This window comes from Meriones unguiculatus, chromosome 7 (genome assembly GCF_030254825.1).
Source record: "Meriones unguiculatus strain TT.TT164.6M chromosome 7, Bangor_MerUng_6.1, whole genome shotgun sequence".
Taxonomy (NCBI): Eukaryota; Metazoa; Chordata; class Mammalia; order Rodentia; family Muridae; genus Meriones; species Meriones unguiculatus.
The window spans coordinates 94376139-94394358 of NC_083355.1; the positions used below are offsets into that span (position 1 = coordinate 94376139).

General features: G+C 49.3%; 1 protein-coding gene across 14 annotated transcripts in view; it reads left to right on the forward strand.

Moving 5' to 3' along the window:
• The window catches only part of Adck1 (aarF domain containing kinase 1), an 85882-nt gene that overhangs the window by 36000 nt on the left and 31662 nt on the right, over nucleotides 1–18220 (forward strand). The gene's annotated exons all lie outside the window — the stretch shown is intronic.

Below are 18220 nucleotides of genomic sequence, written 5' to 3' on the forward strand. Positions count from 1 at the left end.
TGAGTTCCACACACTCTCTGTCATCCTGGGTGTGATCCTGGGTGTGATCCTTGTAGCCTTGGTTTGCTTGTCTGTAAACAGGAGTGATCAGAGAACCTGTGTATTAATAGGGCTGTGATAAGGACAGAAAGACATAAGCCATATTGGCACGCTTTGCCTGGGAAGTAATGTTTTAGGTAAGACCTCAGAAGCACGGACAAGAACGAAACTAGACCAACAGAATGAAAAAGCTTCTACGCAGAAAACAGTCAACAGATTGAAGAGACAACCTGCAGAGCGGGAGGAAATATCTGTAAGCTCTCTCTTCAACAGAGGAATAATATCCATGGCTTATCAGAAACAAAACAAAATGAACAAATACCCCAATAGAAAAATAAATGACTCATTAAGAATTACATGTGATGGACTCTTCCCTCAATCACGGCACTTGGGAGGCAGAGGCAAGAAGAACTCTATGAGTTCCAGGCCAGCCTGCTCCACATAGTGAGTTCTAGGCTAGCTACATAGTGAGACCCTGTCTCGAAAAACAACAAAAGCAAATAACAACAAGAAATAGGCTAGCCGGGAGTGGTGGGCGCACACCTGTGATCCCAGCACTTCGGGAGGCAGACGCAGGTGGATTTCTTTGTGTTCGAGTGAGTTCAGGATAGCCAGGGTTTCTCTGTAGAAACCCTGTCTCAAAAAACCCAAAAATAATAATAATAAAAAAAAATAGGACAGTGTTCTAAAAAAAGACATATGCATGGCTAATAAGTATTTGAGAAAAAGGCTCAACATTGCTAATGAGGGAGATGTACATCTAAGTCACATGAACTGACCCTGGTGGTATTCACCTGTCAGCCCAGCAGGAGGCCAAGACGGGAGGATTCCTGAAAGTTGGAGTCTAGCCTGAGACACATAGTGAGTTCAAGAGTAGTCTGGGATACATAGCAAAAACCCTGTCTTAACCCTCAAGCTCTTCACAGCCCACTGCCTGAAAATGAGATATCTCATACCGATTAAAATGGCTTTTAGCAAAAAGACAAGGATATAGAGAACAGGGAATTTTGCCAACTTTCTTTTTTCCCTTTGAGATAGGAAGGCTGTTGTGTAGCCGTGGTTTGCCTGGAACTTGCTATGTGGGCTAGACTTGCGGGTTCTCCACGGTTCTGGGCTAATTGGTGTGGAGCAGCACTCCCTGCCTCTCCTGCACTTTTTGGTCTGCCGTGGAAAACCACGTGGAGGTTCCTCAGGAAGCCTGCATGAGGCTGCTGCAGGTTTCAGTAGTCGTACTATTGGATCCATCTCTAAAGAAATCAACATGCAAAGAGACATCTGTATGGTCATTCAGTATTCATGACAGCCAAGATATGGTACCCATCTAAGTGCTCAAAAGAAAATGTGACCCATGCACAAGAGAGAGGATTATCCAGCAACAAAAAAGAATGAAATTGCAACAACATATCATTGTGAGATCACTGTGTTAGGGGAAATGAGCCAGGTGCTAAGGGGCAAATACTGGCATGTTTTCTTTCACATATGGTAGCTGAAGAAATCTGCCACCTACAAGCAGCCAATAGAGTAATCGGCAGGGGTTGAGAAGGGTAGTGAGGAGGTAGGGAGATGGAGAGGTTGGGCAGTGGGTCTGGAGTTGCAGTTTGATAGGAGGAAAAGACAGAGTGGTTGGGAGGGGAGGTGGGTGAGAGGGTGACTATAGTTTGCAGCACTGTACCGTATATTTCAGAATAGAAGAGAAGATTCAAATGTTCTCAGCCTAAAGAAACAGTGACTGTTCCAGGTGATGGGTTCCAGGTGATGGCTGACTGTTTTGATTTGATCATTACCTGTTGTATGTGTGTATCAAAGTCTCTGTGCCCTCATAAGTATGCACAATTAGTACATGTCAATTAGAAAAAAAGACACAGCCATCTGGAGCACAGGGCCTGCTGTAGAGGAAATGCCAGGAACTGTCAGCTGTGTTTCTGATGTATCGAGTCCTCATAGCATATGCAGGAAGCTCCTAGTTCCGGGTCTTTCTGGGCTTTGACAAACAGCTCTTTCCTTTCAACCTGCTTGTCCATAAGCAAGTGCATTAGGCAGAAGCAACCCATAATAACCCTGGCTTATGTGTCATGAGGACCATCTTAGTTTGGATTTCTATCATTGTGAAGAGGTACCAGGGCCACAGAAACAGTTATAGAGGAAAACATTTAACTGGGGGCTGGCTTACCCTTCATGGTTTTAGTTCATTGTCACAATGGCAGGAAGCATGGTGGCACAAAGGCAGAGAAGGTGCTGGCAAGGAGCTGAGAGTTCTACGTCTGGCTCCACAGCAGCAGGAAGAGACAATGAGCCACTAGACCTGGCTTGAGCTTCTTAAACTTCAGGGCCCTCCCCCAGTAACACACTTCCTTCCACGAGGCCACACCTCCTAATAGTGACACTCCCTATGTGCCTTTGGGGCCATTTTCTTTCAAAGCACCATAAGGTTCTGCTTCTGGTTCAACCCTGCATATCCTAAGCAAGGAAACTTGCCTGGAGAGGCATATCTGGGCAGTAGAAAGGGGAGTTGAGGCCACGTGTCCCTACTCCTGTGTTCTTCTTCCTGGACTGTAATGGCCTAGGGTGGAAGTTTAGTGTCTCTTGGGGGCTGGTCCTGAACAATCAGGCTGGACTCCAGGTCCCAAGAAGCTTCCATTCCTCCCTTGAGGACTTATGGTTTCCTGTGGACTTTGAAGAAAATATATTTGCATTCACCCATCGCCCAGGACCCCGGAATCCTTGGTGTTTAGGGTAGGCATCTCCCCTGTGCTGGATGATCATGGGTTTCCCCCCCCCTCAGGCTGTAGTTCCTGGTTTGAGAAGAGACATCTCTGTTGTTTTTGTAAGAGCTTCAGCAACCGTCTGCCCAGGCAGGGGCCTTGAAAAGACAGACACACTCTCTCCTGGTTCCAGAGGCGGCTGGGAATTAGAGGTGGAGCTGGGCCTGGGCTGCCTCCTCCCTGCTGCGGGATTTGGGGAGGGCCTGCTCTTCCTTATCTAGCGCCTGCCAGCTGCTGCCAATATTTGGAGTTGGTTTGCAGTTAACATGGCCTGAACCTCAGACTTCTTTGTCGCTTGGCCTTTTTATAAGGATACTTGTTATTAGACTGAAGGCCCACCTTGTTGCAATGTGTATGACCTCATCTAACTTAGCTCATTGCAACTCAAGGGTCTTAACATACATGCTGAAGTTTGGGTGGGGGTGGGGCACAGACCTGGAGAGGGGCAGAGGTGGGCTTTGGTACAGTCTTCCCGAACTCTCAAGTCTCAGTTTCTCTCTGCAAGTCATCCTCACTACAGTTGATTTTTTCCACGACCAGCTGCCCTTGGCCATGCCCCCAGAAGAGAATGAGCCCACCCTGTTTCACTTTGTAACATTATAGATCAGGACTCCTAACCTGGCCTTGTCAGGTGTTCCACGGGTTGAATAGTGTCCACCGGCATAGGCCACCATGGGAAAGAAGTCACGGCAACAAGAGTGTGAGGCAGCTGGTCACGCTGCACCTGTGGTCATGGAGCAGTGTGAGGCAGAAGTTTGTGCTCAGCTTGTTTTCTCCTCTTCTGCTGAGACCTCCTCCGTTGTGAAGGTGCTGCCCATTAGGGTGAATCTTCTCATAACTCAATCAGTTCAATCAGACACACCCAGATTTGTCTCCTAAGTCATTCTAGACCCTGTCAAGGAGACATCCTCATATTCATACTTCCTAGTTGAAGAATCAGAGGCCCTGAGCCATTAGTGGGGGCCATAGCCACAGGTAAAATAACAACTCAGAGAGGGGGAGAGAGGGAGGAGAGAGACACACGGAGACAGAGAAGAGAGAGGACAGTGCGTTTGAGTTCTTGACCAGGCACGTGTGCATGCAAAGCCTGGGATGGCTCTGAAGATGTTTTAGGCAGAGAGCCAACAGTGAAGGACCCCGAGAAGGGGCCTGTGCACTGCCATGTGGCGAGGGTCTGTGGAGCGGGGCAGGATTGCTGGTTCTTCCTCCTGCCAACTCTAGATCTCAGAGTGTGAGTGCCACCAGCTGGGCAGGAGTGGAGGACAGATGGTATGGTCATGCTGACAGCTGTCCCTGGGCCCTCCAGAGCTGTCAGGGGGGCTGCAGCATCCCCATCTCCCAGAACAGAGCCCGTGGCCTCCCTCGCCTCGGTAGCAAGAAGGGGAATGGCCCTGCAGGCTGCTGGGCCCAGGGCAGTGCTGGTGATTGGCTCTGACGTCTTCCTGTCTCCGTGTGAACCAGAAGTGGCCTTGTTTTTGGTGATGGTTCAAGAAGAGAGGGCTGGGAGGTGGGCTTTAGGTTCTGCCAGTCTACCAGTGAACATGGCTGCCAGTGTGGACCAAGTGCTTGCTGCATGGTGGGTATGCATCTCAATTTGGGCTCTCCTGGAAGTGGACTCCAGGACAAGCCTTCAGGAGAATCTGAGGGAACTCAGAGGTTGCCATGTGGAAAGTGGTCATGTGGCTGAGGGAAAGGAGGCAACTGGTGACCCCACGCTCTTAAACCAGCTGCCCCCGTGGGCAGAGGGGGCTTAGTCCTGTGAAGTAACTGGGAGATGGTGCCACACATCCAGGGCAAGGGGAAAGTCTTGGCTCCCAACTCCTACATTCTCCAGTTTCCTGTAGGAGCCCTGTGCTTTTCCACAGAGGTCCTGGCAGGGTAATGCTTTCCTGTGATTCCTAAGAAGAAGGTGGGCAGGCAGGTGAGGGGCTGCTATTGCTGCTGCTGCTACTACTACTGTTTGTGAAGTGCTTCCTCTGTCTGAAATGGACAGTGGGTATTTTCAAGCATGCGGTCGGTCCCATTTAGTCCCAGAGCAGCTCAGCAAGGTGTGTGCACGCAGGATCCTTTACTCCAGTGTTCTTAGTTGTGGAAAGTGCATCCAGACATAGAAACATTGGATGACTGAGTGTCACACATCAGTGAATGTGCCAGGGACTGGGCAGATGAGCTTGGTGGGCATGTGACTCCAGAGACACGCCCACTTTAGTAACACAAGCTGCCCCTAAGAAGAGTTGTGCCTGGTTCAAGGTCATGCTGATGAGATGGTGAGGCTGGACTCAGCCAGCACCCATTCTGCGCATGATGCTTTTCTCCTTGCTCTGATCTCACCTGGATCTGCCATCTTGCCTGCAATGCCAAGCTGCCCTTGGACCTGCTACCTCAAGAGCCAGTCAGCCAAAGGCTAAGCAGTGGCTCCAGGGAGTTCAGGACAGATAGTCAGGCTCTTGTGTGTTCCTCTGGAGAAGTGGCGCCCTGTGCTTGCAAGCTGTGGTGGCTGGGGTGTGCTCTTCCAGGAAGAGCCCCCATCACTGTTTCTCCCCACCGGCTTCTTCCTGATGCTGCCCTTGGGCAGCAGAGGGAGTTATGTTCTCCATGTCTGGCTAATTTATGTTCACCGCTGAAACAATAATGTTTAATCTGGAAAGGGCTAATCAATTTTTTATGCTGATTATGAATCAGCCAGGTGGGCCTGCTGCTTCATTCATGGAGCTTCGGGAACCATTCCATTTCCTAGCCTCTATGCTGGGGAGAGTCTGCTTTAGGGAGAGCCCCTCCCTGGTGCCTGTATATCGGGAAGAGAAAGAGTGTGTGCCTGTATATGTGAATTTTTGTGCATGTACATACATGCATACAGAAACATATATGTGTATGAACATGTGTAGGTATGTATTTGTGCGTATGCATGGTTGAATGTATGCACTATGTGCATATGTTTGTAGGTGTGTGTCTCTGTAAATGTGCAAGTACACACATTTGTGTTTGTATGCACATATATTGCACATGCGCACGTGTCTGTATGTATATAAGCATGTCTGTATGTACACACATGCAGATATCTGTATTTATACATGTGCATTGCATATCTGTTTACATGAATATGTGTGTGTGTGTTTGTGCATTTGTGTGTCCATCTCTATCCAAGAAGGTAGCCTGACTCCAGATGGAGAACCAGACTCGGGTATGCATGTGTGTTTGCATAGGTACATACACTCATGTGTCAGCTTATTTGCCTGTGTGCACACACCTTTAACCAGGTGTGTAGAATCTGTAGAGTTCCAGGCTTTTGTATACATGCTTGTTGACTATGGGCACATGTATGTTGTTGTGCATAGGTTGGTTTCTGTGGATCCTTGAACATAGTTTGGAAATTGTAAGTTGGAAGGAAAGGGTTACAACATCATGGAACTGGAAAGGTCAGTGAAACATTCTCCTTTTGTAATTTAAGAATGAAGACCAAAAAGAGGTAAAGCGACTTCTGGGAGTCAGGAGCATGATGACAGTGTAAGTCTACTTTCACCCCTGTATCCTGTAGTGGCTGCACATGCTTCCACGGTCGTGTGCATGGGTGAGAGTCAAAATCTTGACTTTATGAGCTGCTGGGGTTAGCTAGCCAAAGGGCTTTGCAGCCATCCTGACATCTCTGAGAGCTGACACTTCAGGGAACTAGACGTGGTAGTGACATGCCGCAATATAAGGCCAGCGTGGAGTGAGAGAGAGTTCCCCTGAGTTCTTCCAGTGCACCTGGATGCCCCAGGAGTGTGTCCAGAGGGATGAGCTAGGGCTTTCTGGAGGAAGGAGTGAGCAGGATGTGGTGTAGAGAGGAGAATGAGCAGGAAGGCTGGGGAGCATCAGTACACGGGTGACATGGCTGAGCTGGCTGACAGCTGAGGCAGGACAGGGTGTCACTTTGGAGGGTCACCCCAGGGAGGTATATGATACTGAGAGAAAGCAGGGAGGACAGTATCTCTGAGTGTGCACGGCTCAGGTGTCCAAGGCTGGGCACTGGGGTTTGTTGTCTTCGTGTGGGTGTTCCGTTACTGCTTAGCACTCCCTGACTCCTCACCTGGAACTTCTGTTGTGTGGCCCTGTGTTATCCAGTTGAGCAAGCTTCCATGAGGGAACTCAGTTTTTGGTTATGGGGATCACAACAATAAAATTTCAATGAGACTTGCATAAGTGTCACAAGGAGAAGCACACAGTGTTCTGGAGAGGAGGCTCAGGAGGTGAAGCTGGGCTGTTTGGAAGTTGTTATCCAAGGGTAGTTAAGGGACAGAATGATGTGACGCACAACTGAAACTCCAGAGGCCTCAGGGCAGAAACAACCTGGCTAGGGACAAGAAGGAGGTGGTGACTGCAGGCAGGGACTCAAGAAGTGACTTGGGTGTGTTAAGGGAGGTCTGAGGCTGGCAGCCGTTCATTGGCCCCATGAAGAGCACAGCATGGTCTAACCTGTGGTTGCTGGTCTACGGAACTGTCTGGGAGACCAGTTAAGTCTCTCTTATGATCATCCACGCAAGAGGTGATGTTGGTTGGATCATGGCTGGGAAGCAGGAGAGGTTGGGTGGGCATACTTGGTGACTGAATTAAAAGTGGGAGGGTGTGGGCATTGCATGAGAGGAAGGCACCAGGATCTACCCTCAGGGTTGGGACATGAACAGTGGGAACCTCAGTACTGAGTCCAGTGTTGAAAGGCACTATATAAGAGAGTGTCACTTGGCCACTTAAGGGAGAGTCTCCTATAGCGCTGGAATTTACAGTTGCTTTCTATCTGCAGGACAGAAACCAGTAGTGAGGGTCCGAGTGACCCCGGGTTCATATAGGAATGGATGCTCAAGAGGGGCCTGAGGGGATTGCTCAGTCAGTGCAGTGCTTGCTTGCAAGTACGAGGATGTGAGTGTAACACCCCGAACCCAGGAAAAGAGTGAGGTATAGCGCACTTGTAATCCCAGCGCTAGGGAGGCAGACACAGGCGTATCACTGGAGCTCCCTGGCCAGCCAGTCTAGTTTACTTGGTAAGTGTCAGACCAGTGAGAGACCGTGTCTCAGAAAAGGTGGACGATGGCTGAGCAATGGCACCCACGGTTTTCCTCTGGACTAGGGAGGGCTGTTCACACACATACGCTTAGGTGTCGGGATTCTGGATATTTAAGTTGAAACAACACGGTAGCACGCTGGTGCCATGAAAACTTTGGGGCATTTCTCTATAGTCAGGTGTGTGGAGGGAGAGACTCCTAACAGCAGCTGGAGAGCCTGTCAGCGGTGTAGTCATGTGACAGAAGGCTTGTGGGGCTGTGGAGCTCTCCATTAGGACCTGAGTTTGGTGACTGATGATTACCTGAGAAGCTGCAGAGACAATGGGCCTCCTGCAAAGGAGGTGGGGTGGGGTGGATGCTACCGAAGCCCCATGGGCTTGGCCTTGGCCCAAGGGCTTGGGAAGGGGAAACCCAAGGAAACAGCTGGCCACAGAAGACCCTACGTCCTGGGAGGGGAAGTGAGCTGGTCCTCTATGTCATGGGTGTCAAGAAAGCTCTGGCATCCCCTCCTGGATCCATTTCATCGGATCCATGTTTAGCCCATGTTGCCCTGGTGTTGTCCCAGTCTGGCTGGTCTGGCACAGCTTTGTCCTGGGCAATGTGACAAAAGGCTAAGAACTGCTTTATACTTTGGAGCTCATAATGTGTGCCAGGGGTCAGCAGACACTGAAAATGGCCTGCATAAGATTCCTGCTGCTGCAGTAACAACTCTGCACATTTAGTGGTTTCAGTCAACATCTGCTTATCATATTTCTGCTTTGCGGGGTAGGAATCCTAAAATTAAGATGTTGGCCAAGGCACATTCCTTCTGGAGACCCTAGGGGGACTCTTTCTTGTCCTTTTCTAGCTTTTGGAAGCTGCCTATGTGTCTTGGTTTACCGCCTCTTCCTCTAGTGAAAGAACAGCATCTTCGAATCTCAGCCTCTCACCTCCGTTCCTCTCTTTAAATCTGACCAATAAGTGCTCCTCCATTCTCTCCTCTCTTCCCTTCTTCCCATCTTCCTCCTTTTCTTCTATTTCCTTTTTTCTTCAGTACTGGGGATTGACTCTAGGGCCTCATGCATGTTTGGCAAGCCCTCTGCCACAGGGTTATACTCTCTCCTCTTTTATATTATTTTTTAAATTACATTGTATATATATATATGTGTGTGTGTGTGTGTGTGTGTGTACATGTGGAGGTCAGAGTACAATGTATGGGAGTTGGTGCTCTCCTTTCAGGATGTGGGACCTGGAGATTTAAATTAACTCATCTGGCTTGGTAGCCAGCGCCTGTACCTACTGAGCCATTGTGACATTGGGTCCTGGCTGCTCTCCTCACTTCATGATCTCTCACCTCATCTTACCTTGTTCAGAAAACATTGTACCCAGGGGGCCATTTTTCTAGCCCCGTAGCTGTGGCATGCTCTCCTTCCTGTGGCCTCAGTAATCTGCTGGAATTGAGTTTCCCTTGGCCTCTTAAATTCCTGGGCCCTGCATCTTCTTCACATGGAGAGTGAGTCTAGAAAACTCCTTGCTGCACGCATGTTCTGGATTCATTGCTCTGGGCTCTGAGGCACGGGAGCATAGCTTAAGCATGCTGATACTTCCTGAAGCTCAGGAAGCCTGGCCCAAGAGCAAACTGTAAGTGTACCCACAAGCAAAGGACATCGTTTTGAGTCTAGGGACATCTGAAGATGGGTGGAGAAGGCCTGTGGGTTTTCTGAAGCTGAGCCTGTTAAGTTTCAGACTTCATGAGCAGCACAGAACACCAGGCTTGCTCTCTTGTGATCAGGAGCTCTGGTGAGGAGCCAGGAAACCTCAGTTGGTCTGGATTTTGTATTGGGAGCGACTTGCCATCAGATCGTTGGCTCTTGTCACTGTGTGTCATTGCTCACTTTGTAGTTCTGTCCCTTGGAAGGCTCTTCTTTCTCTCCACTAGCAACTGAGCTGACTTCTCAGTCTTCAGGTCTAATCCTGGTTATGTTCTCAGAGAAGCTCTCTGCCATGTCCAGTTCAATGAGCACTGGCTCTTTGTTCCTCTCCCTTCACAGTGCTCACAAGGACCAGTCATTGCACTGTTCATCTGCCCCCACTTTCCTTTATGTTCTGCTGGTGACTTCAGCAGATGGTGGCTGGATTCATTTTGTACTTACTCCCCCTCGAGTCCTCAGGAGCAGCCACAGTGCCCTGCGCATGTTAGTCATTTAGGAAATTCCTATTCTACGTGTAAAAGAATAATGACTTTTGGTGAATGTGTTGGTAATAGCTCCTCTAGCTAATCTCCAGAGGGAGCGAGGAATTAGGTAAGGGTGCTTTGAGGACACCAAACATTATGCAATATGACAAGATAACGTGTTACCTGTGGTTGATCTGAACATCCTGTTTCTGAGAAGCTAAGTTCTCGTGATCCTCTCTTGGGCATACCTAGGTTCAGAATCAAGGAGGTGGAAGGCCCTTATGTGTGCCAGCTGGCACTGGAAGGCAGAAAGTTCCAGACTTCTGGTTCTCTGTAAGATGGGACTACATCTCGGCTCTGTGGTAGAACGAACGAGAGCACTTAGCTTGCCTAGGTGCACTACAGTTTCAAGAGTGGCTCATTGCCTATGCTCTGTTCACCCAGGGGACACCTGCTCCAGCTGTGCCCTGCTGGGGGCTGGGAGGAGTGTCATGATTTCATAATCTTCTTTATCTAGGATCTCTGGTCTCTCATCTCAGAGACCTCTGTCATAGGCAGGAGCATATACACGCCAACCTCGCAGGATGTAGGAGTTATTAAGATGGGAAAAATTGAAGGATTAGATTTATGACAGGCAATGGTGGATTATGAAGAATAATTTATCAAATGTCAGTGCCTGCAGCCTCCAATTTACAGAAGGTTTGCTTAAGCTGAGGAGATCTGATTGGACTGCCCCTCCCCCACCACTAATGAATGACAGCTCTAATGGGCTGGCTTCCCAGACTGGCCAGCCACCCTGGGTGTTTATCTGCCTTTTATTAATCATTATTAACATAAAAAAATCTGTAGAGTTTCTTGAGGCACAGTTCTTAAGATACTCAGTGCCAAGGAGGCTCCCTTGGCTCCCCTGAAGGAACTGCGGTCACTTTGGGGAGGAGTTTCAGCTACCTTGGTCAGTGCGAAGGTTCCAAGCCCCTTTTCCATGATGAGTACAGGGAGCCTAATTTCAGCTTTAGACAGTCACTAGGAAGTACTGACTGAGCATACTTCCGTGTCAACTACTTGGGGTACAGTGATGGGCAAACCCAGAAACCTCTAGTTCGGGGAGGACGAGAAGACTGAGGGAATACAGCAGGAGGCGAATGTTCAGCCAAGGCCACTGTTCACAAGGAGGGTGCATGAGCTCTGAGGATGCATTCAGCAGGTTTCTCTGAGGAGGTAGCAGTGAAGGATTGCCAGGGAAGATGAGCCTTCCAGGTGAAGGGCATACCACATGCAAAGACCTGTAGGGCGAGGGAGGAGTAATCTGTGTTTAAGAAAGCCTTCTGGTCAGGACAGAGGCAGGAGGTTGAAAAAGAGAAGCAGATAGGCCCAGCCCTGGTGCCTCTACTAGGGAGTTGGACCATAGGTAGCTAGACCATAGGTAGCTAGTGAGGGAATTTACTCAGAATTAACACAAACCAGTTGTGTTTGCGGTGGAGGGTAGATCAGAGGAGATAGGAATCTAATTGGATGTGTTGCTTAGGAGGCCAGTGCAGCCTCTGGACAAATGAAGACCGTGGCTTATGTCATGACAGAGCAGGATGGAGACCAGCATCTCTGACTATCCTGTGCTGTGCATAATACCACTGTGTCCTCAAGGCTGGCACCTCCTCTCTACTCCCTCTGCAGTTGTTGGGGGCCTAGGGTACCATCTATACTCGATATGTGATGACATCATGCATCAGCTCTACAAAATAATTTTTCCAGTAAACATTTTATAGGTGAAAAAGGTAGGCAGAAGGGTATGGGACCTGTGTGAGCTGGTATACCATGGAACCAAGATTTAAAGCTGGATATTCATCAGCATTTGTCTTGGAATCTCCTCAGTGCACTGCCTCTCAGATCTGAGTGTCCTGACCAGCTGTTGAGCGTGTCCCAACGGCGTGCTCACTGCCATCATGGAGGGTTCCTGTCTCTGTGTCCTTGGTGTTTGCCACCATTCTGCAGGGGGAAAGAAGCTTGGAGATGTAGCTCAGTTGACGGAATGCTCTCCTAGTGTGCAGGAAACCATTCCAGGTTTGGTCCTCTGCACAAGAGGTACATCTGCAATCTCAGCACTTGAAAGGGGGATTAAAGGAAGATCAGAAGTTCAAGGTCATCCTCAGCTAGATAGTGAGTTTGGGGCCAGCTCGGACTACCTGAGATCTTGTGTTCAAAATGAAACCAAACCAAACCAGTAAAATTGTAGCCAACCAAGCAAAAACAGAAAAGAAAGAAGAGCAAGCAATAATAGAAAAGGAAGATGCTTGGCCTGAGTGCGGAGTTCCTTGAGTGAGCCAGGGGGATGGCTGCGTAGGTCTGGAGCCATCAGTGACTGCAGGAGTTGCACCGGGACGGCCTCCTCTCAGAAATATTGCCAAGCTGACCTCAGATTCTGCTGCCGGCTCCTTGCTCCCTCCCGGACAGCAATAGCTAGGGGCTCGGCAGAGCTGACAGGGTGATCCCTCAGAACCCCAGGGAGGACATGCCTTGGACTATGGAGATCCACATCCTCAAGCTGTTCTTGCTGTTGGGATTTTCCTTAGGTTTAGGTGGTGGCTGTGAATGGGAAGCTGAAAGTGGGGATGTCTCACCTTGAACGCAGAGGTGCAGAGGGAGACTCCTTGATGCCATGTCCTCTTCTTGGTCACCCAGGGTCTGTGTGGCCATACTTGAGGTTTCCTCGCCTCAGCTCACCAGGTGTGGCTTTCAGGATTAGGTAAGTGCAGGTGTATTGTCCGCTGTAGCTAGCTCTAAATCTGAAGTCTCTTTAGGGTCAGAAAGATGTTTTGTTAGCTCAGTGACGTAACACTAGCATGACTTCTGTCATGCTACATGTCTGCATTAGGTGGAGGAATGGTGTATTGTCTCTGATCCATTGGCAGTGGCTGCCTAGAGCACTGTGTGGTTAGAGATTGTAAGGCATCACCAGGCTATAGCAACAAATGCCGGATGGATTAGTGATGTCTGCCATGGGTATGGTTGGATGTATCACTTGCCTGTTGCAGTGTAAAAAGTTAGTCCCAGCACCTTGAAACAATAAGCATTTTTTCTTAAAGTTTCTGTGGGTCAGTTGTTGAGGAGTGGCTTACTGGATGGTTCTGGATCAAGGTTATCAAGGTTCTCCACAGAGACAGACCAATTGGCTAGATTTCAGTCGAGGTAAACATGCACGGGAGGATTCATTAGAGGGATTGCTCATGTGATCATAGAGGATGAGAACTCCTAGACAAGCTGCTTGTAAGATGGAGACCTGGGTAGCATTCTGTAGCCAGTCTCAGCTGTTGTCAGAAAGCCTCAGAGCTGGACAACCATCGAGTTGTTTTCCATCTGTGGCCAAAGGCCTGGTCACCAAGGGGTGGGACCTGGGGGAGGCTTCTCGAGGGAGTTCCGGGATCCCTGTGATTCTAAAGTACAGGGCCTGAGGAGGACATGGTCTCAACTGCAGAAGGGAGAAGGAAAATCCATTTCTGTCTGAACCCTCAGCCAAATGGATGGCAGCCCCGTGGAGGACAGATCTCATTTTCCTGACCCCCCAGGTCACCCTCCTCTGGAAACACCCGCACAGATAGAGCCAGAGAGAGGAACGCTTTGCCAGGCGCCTCTGAAGGACTTAATCCAGTCAGCTGGCGTTTAGCACTAACAGTCATGCTCAGGGTTTGTCATGAGGCTGAGGTCACTGGAGGATCTGTCTGGGACCAGAAGTCTGTGTCTAGGGGTCTCCCTGTGTGCGGAAAGCCCGGCTCCTTGACATGGGAATGACCTTCGGTAGGACAGCTGTTTCCTCCTGAAAAACTTTCAAGATGGGGAAGGGGATGAAGGAAGGGAGGGAGGGAGAGAGATTGATTGCAGTGCTTCTGTAGCTTAGGAGTGGGTCATGAATTCCAGTTCACACTTAAGGGAAAGGGGACAGACTCCTCAAGGGGAGGAACATTTAAAAACTTGGAACATATTTTAGAACCTCCATAGGGGGAGTGAGAGTGTCCCTGCAGCCACTCATTTGCTAGAGCTGTCAAAAGTGACCTTAGAAGGCAAAGGCATGGCCTTGAAGGTGGGGGTGGGGGAGCTACGAACCAGGATGTGCTCTAGAGGGAGAGGCAGGAATTGCACAAATGGAATCTGCCTCGGTGGAACTGCACCTGGGGTGTAGAGGTCAGCGAGGTTTAGAGGAGCAGAGGTGGGGGATAGGCTCCAGGCAGAAGTGATGAAAGGTGGCAGGAGTGCATTGGTTTGTTTTGTTCATGGCATTTTGCAGAGTCCTGGCTAGCTGGAGCAGTCCTGACTGCCTGAGGCTGAGGCTCATTCTAACTGCTCCATTAGCATAGACTGAGGCTTTGCCCATCAGGTTTGAATGGCTGGCAGCTGGAACCCAGCCAGGTATGGGGTGGGCCAGCTCCACAACAGAGAGCCAGATGTTCTCGGTTGCTGATGCCATGGTAACCTGCCTCCCCCTCTCACCAACAGCCCTGCCGCACCGGTCTGCTCAGGTGCCCATGGCATCTCCCCAGCTCTTAGAGAACTGCCTGGCCTTGGCATCTAGGGCTGCTTGAGACAGGCTGTCCAGGGCCTGGGAGATGTGTTATGCTGATCCTGCTGAGGCTAAAAATTGATCTGATATGACTGAGTGTGGGGTCCATGGGATGGGATATCTGAGGCTGGGCTTTACTAAAAAGTCCATCCCCACCCTGCCCTAACCTGTGACCTTGAGCCAGTGTCCACTGGGGCCTCAGGCTGCCTAGGCCTTCAGACAGTGGAGTGGCTGGCTAAGATACTGAGTTGAAGCAGAACTTTCTAGCTTCTTCAAGGTACCCTGACTCTTGTCTTATTTGGGCCAAATGAGGCTCTTGGCCAGTGCTTAGCCACTCCATGTGGTATTTTGGAAAAGATGCCCAGTGGCCTCGCTTTCTGGGAACCTGCTGGCCTGACTTACTGGAAGTTTCTCTGTATGCCTGAATAGGCACAGTGTGCCTTGGTCTTCAGGTCCTGGGACCCCTTTTCCCCAAGGCAGACAGCTGAGGACTGAGTGGCCAGGGCCCCAGAGAGGATGCTTTTCTTCTTGCCTGGCCAGTGTCTTTCCTCATAGAGACCATCCCCCTTTACATCCATGTTCTGTCTGTCTGTCTGTCTATCTGTCGGTCTGTCTCTCTCTCTGTTTCTCTTTGCACAGTGCCAAAACAACTTTTTCTCCGATAATGTTTTCTTTTCTAGATGACCATATCAATATATTTGAATCTCAGACTGATGGTAATTAAAAAGCATACAGCTAGTCATTTTAAAATTCAGCTGTTTTACTTAATTGATTTTGCTGCCAGTCCCAGGGGGACAGAGCTGGGGGGGGGGAGAGAGAGAGAGAGAGAGAGAGAGAGAGAGAGAGAGAGAGAACAGGAAAGCAAGCCGTAGGAGAGGCAAGTTTCTATGAGGCAGCCGAGGGCCCTGCTTGAATGTAATTGCTGAAAACACTGCAGTTTGTTTCTGCTAATGGTTTTCTGCCGAGAGGGCTAGGGAATGAGGCAGGTCCTTGGCGATTGGGAGGGAGGGGTGGCATTTGTTTCCGCTGTATGGGGGTATAATTCTGCTTTCAGGACAGGGTCTATTTTTCCTTACTATCTATCAGCATAAAGTCTTTCACTGAACACTTTGAATTAAAGTTCCATTTAGAGATACTTTATTCATATTTAATTACAGGCTGCAGTACCGATCTTTAATTACCTTTTTTATAAGCCAGCTAGGAGCATCCACTAGTGATCAATTATTGTGTGTGTGTCTGTGTGTTTTCGTGAGCATGGGAGGGAGTAGGAGTTACTTCTAGTTAGAGAAGGAAAGGTGGCTGCAGGAATGCTGGGGTTTAGGGTGGGACAGGGGTTTGCCTTCTGTGACTCCTTTGCTTCTGTTGGTGAAACTGAGAATTTGGTTAACTCCTTACTGCTAGGGTTGGTTCAGGTGCTGAGTTAGCAGCTGGGGTTAGGTGGTATCTTGGGGGCTTCCTCCATTCCCCCAATGGGAATGGAGGTTGGGGGTCCCTTCCTGTCCCTATGTGGAATGACAAGCCTGGCTTCCTCTCATCCTGGAGATTCAGATCTGCTTGTCTCAGCCCTTTCCTTCCTCCACTTCCCTGTGGGGTGCTCTTGGCAGCTGTTCTTGTCACACAGCCCTAGAGATGCCATGTCACTCTTTGGTTGCAATGACTCTGCAGTGTCCCCGCAATGACACAGGTTTGAAACTGGTTGTCCTTCTCAGATAAGGAGGTGACATTTTCAAGGCTAGAAAAAGGCTTAGGGTTGGGGAAAGAGGCCGTAGGAAGATTGGGCAAGGTCCACAGCTCCTTCTTGAGAAATGGTTTCCTTGGTGGTCCTCCAGGCACTACTGTTCTCTCCAGGGGTCTGTGCAGATCTCAGTATGCAGTAACATACATACTATAACATATGCCGCATACTGTTCCTGGGTCCTTGTTCCAGCAAGAAGCCAGTGAGGGGCTGAAACCCACAGTCACTGTGTCTCTCTGCCATCTCATGCATACCCGAGAACAAGTGGTGTTAGTCAGAGCCCCTTAGGTTGTCTCTGTCACAAAACTTTGCTCAGATTAACTTATGCAGGCAAGCAGACAGAAAAGGAACTATAGGCTAGGTATTCAGGGATGGTTAGGTCAAAGGGCTAAAAGTAACCTGGATTTATTCTTCATTTCTTGGCTCAGCTCCCTTTGTTTCTATTCTGTGATGCTTGGCGTGCCTGGTGTTGTGTTTTTCTTCTTAGGTCCAATGGAAAGCATGTCTTCTCCCACAGTTTAAATGGACACAGAAAATTGAGTCTGATTGGACTAGTTGGGCCACATGTCTATTTCTGAGGCGATTACAGTGGCTGGGGCTGCTGAGGACTCTGACAGTCCAGCCTGAGGTCTTACTTGGAGTAACAGGTGGGCTCTGCCCAGGTATAGCCCAGTCATGGTTTATGTTTTCCCCATTCCAGACAGCGATCTGTCGGAGTGTTTGTGTTGGTAGCAGTGTGGGAGCAGGAAGGCAGAGCAGTTTCAAAGGGATGACTAGGTCGATTCTGTTCTCCAGCGGAGAGATACTGGACTTAGCCACTCAACAGACACTTGTTTGACTCTGATCAGTTCCATTCCTCTACTAGTTGCAGGGGTCATATCAGTGGTCAGAGTAGCAAGCCCCCAGCTCACTCGGTATGTGGGCTTATGAGGAAGGTGGTCCTCATGTTCTCCCATCCCAGCACAAGTCCATGATGAAAGTTCTTGTGCTGGGAGATCCAGAGTAAGTGAGTAGATAACACAAGTAGATAACTCATCCTTAGGAAGCCCAGAACTCATAGAGGAGTGTGTTGTTGGGGGAACAAGGAGATTTGGACACCATGATGGGGAGAAATTATCCATCGGAGAGCTGTCACTCATGACCAACATGGGAAGCCCTTCTCTGATGCCTGGGTCTTGGCTTCTGCAGAATGTTGGAAAATGGAACTTAGTGGAAGGTACAGGAATGGTGGCAGGGAGGTGTTGGTGTGTGATTAACAGGTGTACCGTGGCAAACATGATTGCGATGGTAGCTGTGGGGTCTTTGGTATCTCAGGTTTGAGGAGAGAAAGGGGCAGTGCTGAGGAGCAGGACAGTGAGGTTGGAAGGTGGGTACAAAAGCAGGAAAAGGGTGGGAGAGAAGACTGAATTGGCCTAGAATAGGATCCTGTGAGGACGCAGGGGCATGCGATTAATTACCGAAAAAATATTGGTATGTATTTGTCTGCAAAAATAGCCAGGCTTTCTGGAACTCTATGACACTTACTCAGGGGCTTAAGGAAAATGGAGAGAACTTGAACCACAACCTTTGCCAATTTTGAGAAAAGTTTGTGGAGGGTCTCTTTTCGTCTAGTAGGCTATTTGTGTCTTGACCACGTCATGATAAGCAACTAGTCAGAAAGAACCAGTATGGTGGTTCTGAAAGAGAAGGAAGGGAGGAAGAAAGTAGGAGAAGATACAAGAGTAAGTGCGATTTCTATGTCACGCAGAAAGAAACTGAGGCACAGAAGAGGCAAGGAAAGCCCCAGAGACTCACTTTAGGTATCTGGCAGCCCTGGGATCCTACTACGGTATGGCCAGGTGGGCAGTGGCTCAGAAACCCATTTGGAGGCTGCTGCTCAGGCAAAGGCAATTGACAGCCGTGATCTGGAGCCTCCAGTTTAAAGGTCCCTGAGCTCTCCAGGTT